Source organism: Sceloporus undulatus, chromosome 6, assembly GCF_019175285.1.
Source record: "Sceloporus undulatus isolate JIND9_A2432 ecotype Alabama chromosome 6, SceUnd_v1.1, whole genome shotgun sequence".
NCBI lineage: Eukaryota > Metazoa > Chordata > Lepidosauria > Squamata > Phrynosomatidae > Sceloporus > Sceloporus undulatus.
The window spans coordinates 7298120-7313112 of record NC_056527.1 but is presented as its reverse complement, the minus strand read 5'-3'; the positions used below and the strand labels follow the sequence as shown (position 1 = coordinate 7313112).

Sequence of the window (14993 nt, the reverse complement as noted above, 5' to 3'; positions counted from 1 at the left end):
CCATACCATGCAATACAAATCCAGATGCTTTATCTTTTTTAAAAACATTATCATTCATCTCAATTCCCATTCATACCTCCACTCCAACATCTTCCCATTCATTTTCCCACCTAATACATTCATGCTTTCCCTCCCTTCACCCTTTCCTCATCCCATCCATTCCTCCATAACCCTCTCCACACTTCTCACATCCTTTCTTCTTCCTTTCTTCCTTCTCCCTCCTTCTCCTTCCCTCTCTCTCCTACCTACCTTTCACCTCGTATCCATCTCTTTTCCCTTTCCATCCTTCAATCCCCTAAATCCAGATAATTTACCAAAGAGTCGTGAAACTTGGGTGTGTTATCTAAAGAGACCAAAATTAAGATCCCAGTGCGTTTTGGGACCTGATTCGCTATCTACTTCTAGTATTTCCTGAACAAACATTTCAGATGTCTATAATTTATCTGTGTGTGTATGTTGTTGTTGTTGTTGTTGTTGTTGTTGTTGTTGTTGTTGTTGTGTGCCTTTAAGTCAATTTTGATTTATGGTGACCCCAAGATGACCCTATCACTGGGGTGTTTTTGGAATGATTTGTTCAGAAGGCTTTTGTCATTGCCTTTCCCTGAGGCTGAGAGTATGTGACTTGCCTAAGGTCCCCCAGCAGGTTTCCATGGCCAAGCAGGGAATCAGACCCTCACCTCCAGAGTCATAGTCCAATGCTCACACCATTACACCATGCTGGTGTGTGCATGCTCTAAAATACACATTTATAAATTAATTTGGACCAACTAGATAGATATTGTATATACTGATGTATAAGTCTAGAATGTTAGGTTAAAAACATGACCCTAAAACTCGATTTGACTTATCCACAGGTCATTGTAAGTACTGTACTTTAACTGATATATCTATCTATCTATGTATACACACATATAAAAACTGTCCACTGGTGAAAGGCAATAGTTTAATCCAGCTCCAGATGGTCGACGGGCAAATTTAAATTGATTCTGATCTGCACCTGGTTCACACTGGCGCAAAATTCACACTTGTGCAGAATCTGGTTTAAAAGGTAGTGGGAATCAAGCCAAAATATAACTAAGACTTAACTCACTAAATAATTGTGGGTTCCCTCATTAAAAATAAATACATAATAATAATAATAATAATAATAATAAGCTTTATTTGTATACCGCTTTTCCGTGGACGATCAAAGCATTAAAAAACAGGTCCAGTCAGTTGGAATGTGTGTAAACATTCCGCGATTTCACAGCAGCCATCCCTGTGGGAACTGGAGGCTGGAATCAAGAAGAGAGTGCCACCTTTCCACTTAATCATGATAAAAGAGCTGCACTTTCAGGTGTTGCAAACCATTATGGAGGCTGAACAAACAGTAGGAATGGCCAAGGAAGAAGGAAAAGCAGCATCACAAATTCCCCTTGCCATGTGACGCCCAAAGCAATTAAGTTTTAATTACTGGAGAACTTTGGTCCTCCCTCTCCCTAAGACGGGAGTGCAGTACAATTCCTCTTCCAGAGAGCTGTGATTGTTCAACGTCACTGTCCAACATTGGAAGCCAAGCCTTCAGTCCTCTTCCTTCCCTCCTCCTCCTTGTGTTGTTGCTTTTGCTGCTGCTGTCGCCAAACTTTCCAGCCACTGTTTAACAACAAGGATCTTGGTGGCAACCTGGTTAACTGAGTCCGGTGGAGAAGTCCTCCTGATGTCTTTGCTGTTCCCTGGTGCCTCTCCCGGAGAGCCATGCAATGCTTCCGAAGGCAACCCAAACTCAGCAAGTCCCAGGAGAACCTGTTACTGGAAGAGAGCATGAAAATAGCAGCTCTGAATGGGAGGAGATTGGGTAAGAGATTGGTGTTGAAACTGGCAAGCCTCGGCCAGGGCTGGCGGATGTTCTAATTTCAGCTCCACCTTAAAGTAAACCAAAAAAGTTATTTTTAACCATCCAGGCTCTCTCTTCTATATGCTTTTTTCCCTCCTCTTTGGAGGAAACCATTTATGTGGCTTTGGATAATGTTTTCTTGGCTCCTTCTCAGATCTCTTTCGTCTGGTTGGAGAAGATCATGCCTTTGAATGTTAAATGTCTGTTGCAGATGGACTTTTAACTGGGGTGTCTTGCATTTTTATCATTATCACTACAGTGGGCCCTTAGCATCCATTGAGGTTTGGTTCCAGGACCCCCTGTCAATACGTAAATCCATGGATGCTCAAGGTCCATGATACACAATAGTGTAGTGAAACTGTGTCCCTGATATAAAGTGGAAAAATAAAGGTTTGCTTTTTGGATATTTTTAAGCCATGGATGGTGGAATCAAGGGCTACAGAATCCATAGATACAGAGGGCTGATGGTATATTTTGACAGCCTTTTACAACTGGTTTAATTGATGTCTTAATACACTTGTTTAATTACAGACAGACAGAGTTTTAAAAGTTTTGTAGCAGCCACCATTTAAACTGTACTGCAGCCTTGGGTCCCATATTGGGAGAAAGGTGTGATGTTAATTTTTTTAAAAAATTAAATGAATAAATGAGTATATTTAGAGGAAAAACAATAATGGAAAGCATCCCCCCACTCTCAGCGTTCATGTATGTGTGTGTAGTTCAAGTCAAGGAGATAAGGGAAGTCATTTGAATGAAATACTGCAGTGAATTTCCAACAATCTGTCTGCAGCATTTTGTATATTGCTATTGTATTATTGTTTCTGTTGTGATTGTTAGAAAGTTGGCAGAACATTAAAATATCATGGACATGAAGGAGAAACAGGAAATCTCTGTTTCCTTCGCTCTGTTTCTGCTGTGGGTTTAGTGATCTAGACTTGCCCTTGTGAAAGATGATTGTACTGAGGTTGTATTTTCTTGGAGTTGTTGTTTTTGCATGCAGAACTCTGTCTGTCTATCTAATCTAATCTATCAGTACAGGTTGCATGTGGCCTTCCAAGACTGTGGTTGCAGCTTTGATGCCTCCCGAGTCCTTGGACTACCCTTTTTATTGCTCCCTTCAAATTCCCTTTTATTGTCTGTGAATTTTCCTCCCAGAAGCATCCAGGAGAAGCAGTTCACCTTTTACATAGGTTAAAAGCCCCCTCCCCAGCACCATTTAACATAAACAATACCTACCTTTCATAACTGGAAGAAAAGTTTCAGCTACTTTTAATTTCCCCTCATTTTTTCTGGTCAGCTTATGTGGCCCCCGGCATTGGTCCCTAGAGCTGCTGCAGTTGCTTACTTCTGGTATATATGGCGTATACTGACATAAATGCTCTGCCCCAATGATCTTACAATCTGTATTTTGATAGCAGAGAAATCAATACAGGGATGGAGTCCTGTCAGGTGTGTCAGTAAGGGTGTGCAAGGTGTGCAGACCACTCTGGGTGAAATCTCAGATGGGGTTGTCCCCCAGTGCACTGGTGGAAAGATCTGGTGTCTCTTCCGGCCAGATAATATAGAAAGTCACCTCTCTTTCACGCCTGACCGGCAGCTCCTCCAAACCCAGAAAAGGCTGTTGAGGAGAGGAGGGGGACATTAAAAATGATCCACACTGGGTATCAAATATGCTAGCAATGCCACTGGGTCCTGTATAGTGCCAATAGTGTGGTTTCCTTTTCCTTAAGGAGTGTTGTTGACACAGGAATAAGCGTTGCTCCAACCTTGTGGATATTTATTGCTGAGACATGTTTAACCTATTCAATCTCGACTTGCAATTGTTATTGAATTATCAGGAAATGTTCTTCTATTTGATCAGATAGGATTTCCTGGTGTTGAGGTAAGGTGCTTTGAGCGTAGTTCTGCCATGGGAAGGCCATTACAAATTATTTGGTAATGGAGATGGTGATATTGATAAGGAGGAGGAAGATTTACAGGAGTAAATTTGGTCAAATCTGGGGGGACCCAGAAGGTAGGTCCTGTGAGGTGGGTCTTCAGTTTGACTTCTCAGCTCCAATCTCTGGGCTCCTGTCACTCTCTTTGCCCTCTCTTTGTGTACAGTTCTGGGTGCCACAGTTCAAGAAGCTGGAACGTGCCCAGGGAGGTCGCCCAAAACGGTGAGAGGCCTGGAAACCATGCCCTATGTGAGCAGTTTAGGCAGCTGGGTATGTCTAGCTTGGGGAGAGATGGGTAAGATGTGGCATGATAGCTATGTCTAAATATTTGAAAGGATGTCATATTGAGGATGGAACAAGATTTTCTGCTGCTCTAGAGGACAGGACATGGAGCAATGGGTATACATTAAGAGAACTTTCTGAGGGTAAGAGCTGTTCAACCATGGAATACGCTGCCTTGGACTGTGGTGCTGTCTCCCTCTTTGGAGGTTTTTAAGCTGAGGCTGGATGGCCATCTGTCAGGGGTGCTTTGATTGTGAATTCCTGCATGGCAGGGGATTGGATTGGGTGGCCCTCATGCTTCACGGCATCGCCAAGATGTAACATCATCAGGGTTCAATCCCTGTGACATCACAAGGGTCTACCCTTGGTCTTCGGTTCCCTTGAAGTCTTAGGGTTTGGGATAGTCCATACTTAGTAACCCTAAACAGATTTGCTGACAGGTATATCAGTGCTTGCCAACTGCGTGGGGATCCCTCAACAAAGTGTTGAATAAAATTTACAGCAAAACACCCCTAACACAGCAGCAGCCTGAGTAGAGAAACAACAGAACAGCAACAGATTTGATTTAAAAAAAATAAACTGAATTGGCAGAATTTTGCAAAGCACAAAACAGTAAAGCAAGAAGTCATAAATCAAGGCATAGATGAACATAACCTGGAAATGTTGCATTGTGGAACTAAAATCCCTCAAATCCTCCAGCCAGCCAGTGGTAATATTGGATGGTGGGTTTGGGAAGTTGTAGTCTAAAAAATAACTTTTCCAAACTCTGTACATGAGCTGAAACAAATTAAGACTGATGGCTTTTTGTAAAAGCCCAGTGTGCTTGAACCTAGGCAATGTAGCTTGAACCGTAAGACAATGTAACTGCAAGGGCCTGCTGTTAAGCCATACCATAGGCTGCAGCTGCATTGCAGATATAATGCAATTTGACACCACTTTAATTGTCGTGGCTGCATGCTATGGAATCTTGGGATTTGTAGTTTGTTGTGGCACCAGAGTTCTCTGGCAGAGGAAGTGAGACATCCAACAAAACTATGAATCTACAAATCCCAGAATTCCATAGCACTGAGCCATGGCAGTTGAAGCAGAGTCAAATTGCATTAATTTTGCAGTGCTGGAGCAGCCTTACTGTAGCCTAAGGGGGAAAAGAGAGAAATCACAGTGGCATGTTGTTACTAGGACCTGACATGAGATTAATGATAGACAAAAGGAAGCAGGAACAGAGGAAGCTGCTTTCTGCTGAGGCAGGCTATTTGCCCATTAAGCCAAATATTGTTGACACTGAGTGGCAGCAGCAGAAATAGGGCGTCTCCACTCTGTGAGCCACGTTTCCCTTCCAGAGCCACAGTGATCCACAAAGGCTTCACATGAAGCCCCACAGCAGTGGAGAAGGACAAATGAGAGAGAGGTGAACTTTTAGTACAAAAGCTGTCTAAAAGACCATTGATAAAATGCTTCTTCACACTCTCCTTGGTTTTCCTAAACGGCTGGCAGAAGAAAGTTGGCACCCAACTGAGCTGCCCAGGTACGAAGCATTCCTTGAGAAGGCAGTTGGGTCTCCTTTGCCACCCTTTCAGCCTTCCCAAAGTCCCAGAGGTGGAATCAAATTAGAATTCACAAAATGAATGTAATGGTTAAAGTTGTTACAGAGTCTGGGGACTTTCTCAGGACTTTCTAGCACCAGTGAATTCAATGGTACAAAAGGAGAACTTGATGCATTTGCCAATGCCTTCAGCAACAAAGCTGGATCCAAAGAGCACCTTGACACATACCCTTCCTGGTCACAGATAAGACCTGACTCAATACTATCCTATTAATTGAAAGTTACAGAGACTGAAATGGTACCACATTTTCTGTATTTTTAGCTTTTTTCACATCTGTTTTTTAAAGAGGTGTTCCTGAATAAAACCCTTGTTGCCACTTGCACAAAACCTATTCCCTGCTCCACTTTCCCCCTGCACAAAATATGTTCAGCTACACATTAGAACAATAGCGGTGTTTTATTTTAATTTTACTTTAGTTTTATTCAGGAACATCTCTTTTAAAAATAGATGTGAAAAAGTTGGAAAAAAATACAGAAAATATGGCACCATTTCCGTCTTCATAACTTTGAGTTAATAGGATAGTTTATTTAGGCTGGCCCTGAGAAGGTAGATTTGTAATGTATCACCATAGTTGTACTCAGAGCTTTGTAGAATTGCAGGGATGTAATTCATCACTATTTATTCTTGAAAGTAGTGAGTAATTTCAGCAATTTTCTTCCCGTTGTGAGAAAATCTTCAAAAACCATGCTGATTTCAAAGGCTGTTTGCAAGTCTAAATTTATTCTGTGCAAAATTGACACAGGGTTTCTTTGCACAGAAAATAGCAATCTCCGTATAGGAGCAATATTTTTTTGCGTGGAAAATAATGTTTCAATGCAGAAAATATTAATTTGTGTAACGAAAATGCTGTTTTCTAGGTGAAGCAACCATGCACAAATTTTGCCCAGAATGCATCCCCAGTTACAGGGTTTTCAGAACAGGAGTTAATATTTCTGCATAAAAATATTTTTTTAATGCAGAAAACAATCTCTCCTGAGCAAAAAATGCCGTTTTCGGTGCAAAACAATCATGTGGGAATTTTGGGCAGAGTAAGTCCAAACTGTGAAGATTCTCATTAGTCCAGGATTTTTCTCACCAGGGTTTTTCAACTCTTGGGAATATGTATATGTGTGTGTGTGTGTGTCTGTGTGTGTATAGGGATGCCATAACCCGGCGGCCCCCGTGACAATCACGCTTTTGAGGGGCCCCTCACGGTCACGGCCCGGTTTGGGGGCCCCCACGCCTTGTTCCCAGTTCGGGGTCCGCTCCTCCGCGCGCGGCTGTGTGCCACTCTCCCCACCTGGTGCACTGGCGTAGCCTAGAGAGCAGCTCTTTAAAACATCTGCCACTCAGAGCTATTATATACCAAGTGAGCCCACTTGGTATATATACCCTCAGGAAGCCTTACTTTCCAGCTTACAGTGAGAAAAGAAAAAAAGGCCATCAATCGTTCATGTTTCCCTGGGAGTTTAATTGCCTCATCTTTTAAATGTAAACCGCGTCAGTATTCTTGTAATTCTTTATCACAGGATCGTTTTTGAGGCCCTAAACCCCTTTAATTGTAATATGCAAATTTATCCCGAAGCTGACCAATGGGAAAGAAGCAATCAGCCCTCCTCCGCTTGGGTTGGTTTTCAATGGCTTGGTAAAGGAAGAGCTTTTGCCTTGCTTGTAAATAGGAAGCGCTTTGGGGTAGCAAAGGCTGCAGAAATAGTTTGACTCCCCCCTTAAACATCCATGGCTCAGTGCTATAGGATTCTGGGAAGTGTAGTTTCTTGTGGCACCAGAGCTCTTTTGACAAAAGGAGCCTGAATAATCCACAGAGGAGAGGAGGCATTGCCTGGGGGCTGCGGTGGAAGAGAGGAGGCTGCTCCGGATGGTCCTGGCACTTCCCTTGGCTCCCTCCCTCCCTCCGCCTCCTCCTCCTCCTCCTCTCGGAGCAGCCCCACAGCCAAGCTCATTCACACTCCCAGGCTTTTCTCCCCCCCGCTGCACTTTGAGACCCCTTTAACTGCCAAAGCTCAATGCTCTGGAATTCTGGTGTCTGAGGCATTTGGCCTTCTCTGTCAGAGAGCTCTGGTGCCACAATAGACTACAATTCCCAGGATTCCCCAGCACTGAGCAGTCTCAAACTGGACCATTCCCTCAGTGTGGATGCAGCACCTGGTGAGGAATTCTGGGCACTGAAGTTCAACTACGTTTGGAGGGTTATGGGACTCCCTGTCAGAGATAGCTCTGGGGCCACAGTGTACTACAATTCCCAGCATTCCCCAGCACTAACCCAGGACAGTTAAGTCACTCTTGAACTGGATTCTTTCCTCAGTGTGGATGCAGCTTTGGTGAGGAACTCTGGGCATTTCAGCCCAGCATTGTTTTATTTCTGCAGTGCATTTTGGACCAGAGACAAGGTGACCAGGCATCCTCCTCCTTTTCCAGGACATGTCCTCCATTTGGATCATGGCTAAGAAGCATGGATTTATAATTACATGGGTGTTTTTATCTTTTATTTTTGGCCATGTCCTACATTTTTTTTGCTTGGGTGTCCTACATTTTGGGGTGAGGGCATTGGTCACCTTGGTCAGATAGCTTTCCAGGGGTTTAACTGCCATTCTGCTGTGGTGCTGGAACAGACCACCATTCCCAGAATTCCATAGCATTCAGCTGAGGCAGTTAAAGTGGTCTCAAACCAGATGATTTCTCCAGTGTAGATGCAGCCCAAGTCTTTTGCCTCTCTTATGTCTGAGATTTCAAAGCCCAGCCCTGGCACCACAACAAACTACAAATCCCAGGATTCCATAGGATGGAGTGATGAGAGTGAAAGCAGTGTGTAGCAGCCTAAGTTTGCTTAATGCAGTTCTTAACATGGTGCACCTCTTGCCTACAGAGTCTCCCAGGCCCCAGCGGGGCCCTAGAGTCCTCGAGGGGCTTGGGAGAGGCTGTCTCCCAGGCCCAGCCAGGCCTTGGAGAAGGTTTAAAAATGTAGGACCTTTTTTTTGGTTAATTTCCTGGCCAGGAAATTTTTTAAAAAATCCTACATTTTAAGCCTTGTCCTACATTTTCCCCCAGTTTTGAGGTCCCCCGGGATGGCAACCCTATGTGTGTACGTATGTATGTATTTTGACCATTTTGTGAATATTTTAGAATATTTTTTCCATCTCTAGTAGAAAGTACCAGAGCTTGTTTTCCACTGGCATAGTCTTGTGATATCTCAGCACCTCTCCATGCCATAATGGAGTACACAAACATAGGACTGTGGAGTATACACATGCACACACACACACACAACCAGACCTCAAGTATCAGATTTGGCCCTTGGGTTCAAATTAAGGAGCCAGCATGTTGTAGTGGTCTGAATATTGGTCTAGGAGTCTGGGAGACCAGGGTTCAAAGCCCTGTTTAGCCATGGAAACCTATTGGGTGACCTTGGGCAAGTCCCACTTTCTTAGCCTCAGAGGAAGGCTATAGCAAACCTCTTCTGGATAAATAAATGTTTCCAAGAAAAACCTATGATAGGGTTTCCATAGATCAGAGTCGACTTGAAGGCATATAACAACGAAAGGGTCAGATTTACTTTTGATCATACAGATGCAAAAAACAAGTGTGGGTTTAAAGACTCTCTTTTTAATGGAAATTGCCCATTTCTATTCTGCTGCACTTAAACTGGAGGAATTAATGGCAAACTTGGAGTATTGAGGAGAATGCAGCACAAAGGAGATGGAGAAGTGAAAACAAAAGTAAAACTTGGAGTTAGCCTGCAATGCATGTAAAGCAGGATGAAAGCCATAATCTCAATTCATTGGTCTGTTTTTGACCCAGCAACACTAGTCTTCATTGCTGTTGATATACTGTGGAGAGAGCTGCAGTTGTGAACAAATAGTTCCCACATCAAATACTGGAAACTTACCAACCAGAAACTATGTCTGTTTTTGCAATTCCGTGCCGTTGAGTTTGCAGGCAACAGCCTTCTTTAACTTCCGTTTACTAGGAGTCTTATGTGTCAGATTGCAGGGGGAGCCTTCAGCCCTACAGATATTTTGGACTTCAAGTCCCATCAGCCCCATTCAAGCAAAACCAATGGTTTATGGGATTATAGGAACAGATCTCAGGAACATGAAAGGATCCCACCTTATGCGAGGCGATAATAATGCATCTGTTGCTCAGTGCCCTAAAAAAGGGTCACTTGCTGATTTCTGCATGCTAGGCTTATGCTAAAATAGAAGGTAAAAGTAGATTGTAAGCCTGAGGGCAGGGAACCGTCTAACCAAAAGATTGTATGTACAGCGCTGTGTAAATTTACAGCGCTATATAAATAAAGGTTAATAATAATAATAATAATAATAATAATAATAATAATAATAATAGTCCCTTGACATGAATGTCTAGTTGTAATTGACTGTAAGGAGTGGTGCCCATCTCCGTTTCTAGGCTGAAGAGCCAGCATTATCCAAAGACTGCTCTGGTGGTCATGTGGCCAGCATGACTGCACCGAACACTGTTAGCTTTCCACTGAGAAGTGGTACCTATCTATCTATTTGCATTTGCATGCTTTCGAACTGCCAGGCTGGCAGAAGGTGGGACTAATGACAGGAGCTCACCCCATCATGCAGCATTTGGGCCTTGAACTGCCAACCTTCTGCTCTTCTATGGACTGCCTTTTTCACCATCCCCATCTACTTCCTACACTTAGGGAGACTGATGGGTTAGAATCCAGGAGGAACTAGAAAACCACCTCTCTGAAGATGCCAGCCACAGATGCCAGTAAAATGTCAGGAATAAACTCTTCTAGAACATGGCCACATAGCCCGAAAAACCCACAAAAAACAAACCACTTCTCTATTCTGTTAAAATAGGGATGGATCATGCAACACTCCAGATGTTGTAAGAATACAAGAGCCTTCCGATCCATTGCCGGACAATGTCCATTCCAAATTTATCTCAGCTGTAGCTACTATCTCAGCTGTGTGGTTGCACAAAGCCACAATGATTCTCGCCCGTGAGTTTCATTAAGATGATGACACCACAGAACACACACAGTCCTTATGACTGCAGGTGTGGCCCTTCACGTGCCCAGAATGATGTGCAGGCATCCCTGTGGTGGCAGCAGCCAGGTACTTAATTTAGAGTCCAATTAAGGGAGGCTGAACATGGGGACAAATTACTATTGCAAACGTCATCTGATCTGAATTCCTTTTAGGTTCATGCTGAGGCATTATCACTCCATGAATCAAAGTGATGCAAAAGCTGAAAGGGCAGTTGCTTGATAGAGTTATGTGACTTTTGTGTCTCACAAAATGATTGAGCAAAATGAATGCGTATGACAAGCAGAAGCTCTCATAATCCTGCTAGCTAAAGAGCTGATATCTTCTACTTATAGCTGTCTGGACTGATTTATCATCACACATTTATGTCATGATTCCCACATTATTAATGTGTTCCTGGCTTCTTCATCTTGCTGTTATGTGCATTCAAGTTGTTTCCGACTTATGGTGACCCTAAGGCAAACCTATCATGGAGTTCTCTTGGTAAGATTTGTTCAGAGGAGGTTTGCCACTGCCTTCCCTTGAGGCTGAGAGCATGTGACTTTCCCAAGATCACCCAGTGGGTTTCATGGCCAAGCTGGGATTTTAACCTGATCTCTACAGTTGCAGTCCAACACTCAAACCACTACACTACAATGGCTCTTGTCTCTGACACACAGTGTCATTTATAGCTTATAAAGGAAAATGTAAAGAATTAAACATAATATGAGACAGAGCTTTTGAGGGACTTTAAATTCCAGAATCCCACAGCCAGCAAACTCTGGCTCTGGATTGTGGGACATATAGTTCCCCAAAGCAGGCTTCCAGCTTTGGGCGTTCTTTCCAAGCAGGTATGCTCAAATTCACCAAACATCTGAACTAGTTACGCATTGTAATTAAAGTTCTGGTGAATTCAATTATACTTACTCCCAGGTGAACTCTGAGGTACACTAAGGACATTCCTGCATGAACTCTGTCCTCCCTGTAATCACACCAGTTAATAACAGTGGAAGCATACCCATTTCAGAACTGGATGCCTTTGGGGTTTTTGTTTGTTTGTTTGTTTGTTTGTTTGTTTTTACTTTCTAACACAATTCCAGAGCTCTGCTAATTAAGTTTTTTAAAAGAGAAAAGAAATAGAACTAGAAAATAAAGAAATAAATAAATGAATAAATAAATAAATAATAGGGAATCATGGCATAGTGGTTTGAGCATAGGACTATGGAGATCGGGATTCGATTCCCCCCTCGGCTGTGGAAACCCATTGGGTGACCTTGGGCGAGTCACACCCTCTCAGCCCCAGACATCCCAGTGATAGAGTTGCCTTAGGGTCACCATAAATTGGAACCAACTTGGAGGCACATAACAAAAAATTTATTGGGAATAGCAAGGCAGAGGGGGACAGGGAGAGAGGAATAGACACTGACACACGACTGCCAACATTGCAATTGCCCCAACAGTGATGTTTTGCACCGGAAGACTAGCAGAATTGCAAGCTCACGGATGAGTTTCCCCATCAAAGAAATGGGATGCCCTTTGGTAGGCTTGCCATGTCCCGCCTGGGGGCGGGACTTTCCCGGTTTGGGGCGGGTCCGCACGGCCCCGCCCCAGTTTGGCCCCGCCCCCGGGACACCCCCCCAGCGAGGCCCTGGAGGCTGGGGCTTGGGAGAAGCTGCCCCCTGGCCCCTTTGGAGGCCTTGGAAGTGGCTCCGCGATCGCGGAGCACTCCTCCAAGGCCCCTGGGGCTTGGGAGAAGCTGCCCCCAGGCCCCTTTGGAGGCCTTGGAAGCGGCTCCGTGGTCAGAGCTCCGGCCGCGGGGTCCTCCAAGGCCTCTGCAAGGCCAAGGAGGAGGCCGCTTGCCACCGCGGCGATCGCCGCGATGACAGGCAGCCCCAACTCCTTCCCGGCCTGGGAGCAGGCCGAGGATTCTTCCAAGCCAGGAAGGACAAGGAGGACAAGGTTCAAAAATGTAGGACCTTTTTTTTTTTTAATTTCCTGGTCAGGAAATAATATAAAAAGTCCTACATTTTTGAACCTTGTCCTACATTTGTCCCGGTTTGGAGGTCCTCAGTATGGCAACCCTACCCTTTGGGGAAACAACAGCTATGGGCTGGAGGCGTTGTCATGTGATAAGTATCGCCAAAGGCATTTTTTCTGACTGTAATTACAGTTTAAAATTGCATGTAGGACTCTTCTTACTTGAGAGCAATCTCTGTGTAATGTTGGGGGGTTTCCAAGTATATATGTACTCAGGGGTAGAATACTATTTGGTTCTTACTGAAAAAAGGGGCAGAGTTGGTGAAGAAGGAGGGGGTGATGACTAGTGCCAAAGTGGAATGGACTACTTGTTCTTCTATTATTTCATGCTCCTCCTTTCTTTGGCCATCTCCTTCCTCTCTTCCTCTCCATCTCATGGACTGCCAAGAGGTGGCTGGACATAATAGTGGCCAGTGGCTTCCACATCAGTACAGCAATGAATCTGATTATTCAAGGTATTTTAGGTATTCAAGGTGATGAACCATACCCTAAACTTTAAGCTCCTTTAAAGTTTGGACTGAAACCCTGACAGATTCATTGACATGGGAGCCACCAGTCACCTCTGGACCATGAAGTATTGGACTGCATTGTACCAGAGCTTGGAAAGTTACTTTTAAAAAAGCAATTCATTTCTCATAACTTGCCATAGTACTTGCCAAAAACATTGATGTTACTTGTTGTAGTGTTTACTCGCTTTGCTCGTGCGTTATAGCACACTTTACTTTTCTGTTCTTTTGAGTTTTCAAAAAAAAGAACTGGGATGCATAAGAGAATACAATTTGTTCTTCTTGTTGTGTGTCCTCAAGTTGTTTCTGACTTAGTGTGACCCTAAGGCAAGCCTATAAAGCAATAAAATAAGAAAAATTCCTGTCCTAGGTGCAAACCCTCTCCCCAAAATAAGTTCAGCATGTTGGATAGTTCCTTTAAAGTTCAGACTAAAAGCCAGAGGAGATTCACTATATTCCCAGCCATCACTGGTGTCATGTGGAGTATGGCCCATGCATCATTCCCAGACTTTCCATGGACAGTGAAAATCATGGATAATAGTGAACCCTATATTTCCAGTGTAGATTAACCATAACGTCATGCTGAAGGACTTCTAGATGCCTAGAGAGTTGTTCTCTCCTGGAAGATTTCCATCTCAACTCTATGGTTGACCTCTGCCAGATGTTGACCATAAAGTTGCGCTGAGGGATCCACAGATACCTAAAGGGGCCAGGTTTTTTGTAAGTGAAACCATGGGCACCACACCATCCACAACTGTGTACTACAAGAACACTTTGTTGTTAGTAGTGTGAGGGTTGATTGTGAGTTAATTGAACCTGTGAGTGTCCTAGTTTTTGACTGTCACATTGCTGTTCCTTAGGCTTGTATGATGACAAGGATCTTAAATTCCTCCTGAGAGGAAGCCTTCTCCTGAAAGTCAAGTCCAACTCATGGAGAAGAGAAAGGTTCTACAAGCTCCAGGAAGATTGCAAGACCATATGGCAGGAGTCCAAGAAGATGTTAAGATCATCCGAGTCGCAGCTCTGTAAGTATCTGGTCTATCCACCCATATTTTCGTGCGGAGCTTTGAAAACGTGCACTTTTTGAATTATGGTCCCTGGAATCTATCTTGGCTGGGTGATTCTGGAGGAGGGGTTTCATGGTCCAAAAAAGTAACTTTTCCAAGTTCTGATCTAGCACACCCAATCATAAGAGAGGTGGTCAGGGTTTGTTACAGCCCTGGACAAAATGACTTCTGGTAGGCCTTCTATTTTGGGGGGTATTTATGTGATTTGGGCATATCTGGTACCAACATTTTGCAGAGCAGTGATACAAGCAGCATCGAGTATGTATGACTTTAGCTGCCGTTTTGTTGCTGTTATTGTTAAATAATCAAGAATAAAATATTCTCAATGATCTATTCCAGTTCTCTAGAGATGTACCAGCAGACTCAGATCAGAGCTTGGCGGAAAATATTACTCTTTGGACTAGTTCCCAGCATCCACATCAGCATGGGAGTTGTAGGTCTAAGACCTAGCTTTCCTGAGCTCTGATCTGTATTCTGCCCCTTGAACCCAGGCTCCGTTCCAGGCATAAGGGATACGAAATGGGCTCCTAATTTACACACCTGGAGTGCAGTAGGGCCATTCTGATATGGAGCTTTAAACATATATACAATACATTTTTAATATATTAATAAATATGTATACAACATGAAGCCTTGGCTTACTTATCAGTTAACTTCCAACTCCCAGGCCCTCACTTGTTGGGTGCCCAG

General features: G+C 43.7%; 1 long non-coding RNA gene across 1 annotated transcript; it reads right to left on the bottom strand.

Annotated features, from left to right (window-relative positions):
* Nucleotides 1-1139: 1139 nt before the first annotated feature.
* Nucleotides 1140-3669, bottom strand: LOC121934159. The gene is made up of 2 exons (XR_006104580.1): nucleotides 3110-3669; nucleotides 1140-1902 (listed from the first exon to the last, which is right to left on the bottom strand). It is a non-coding gene; the product is annotated as an uncharacterized LOC121934159 (long non-coding RNA).
* Between the last annotated feature and the right edge of the window lie 11324 nt (nucleotides 3670-14993).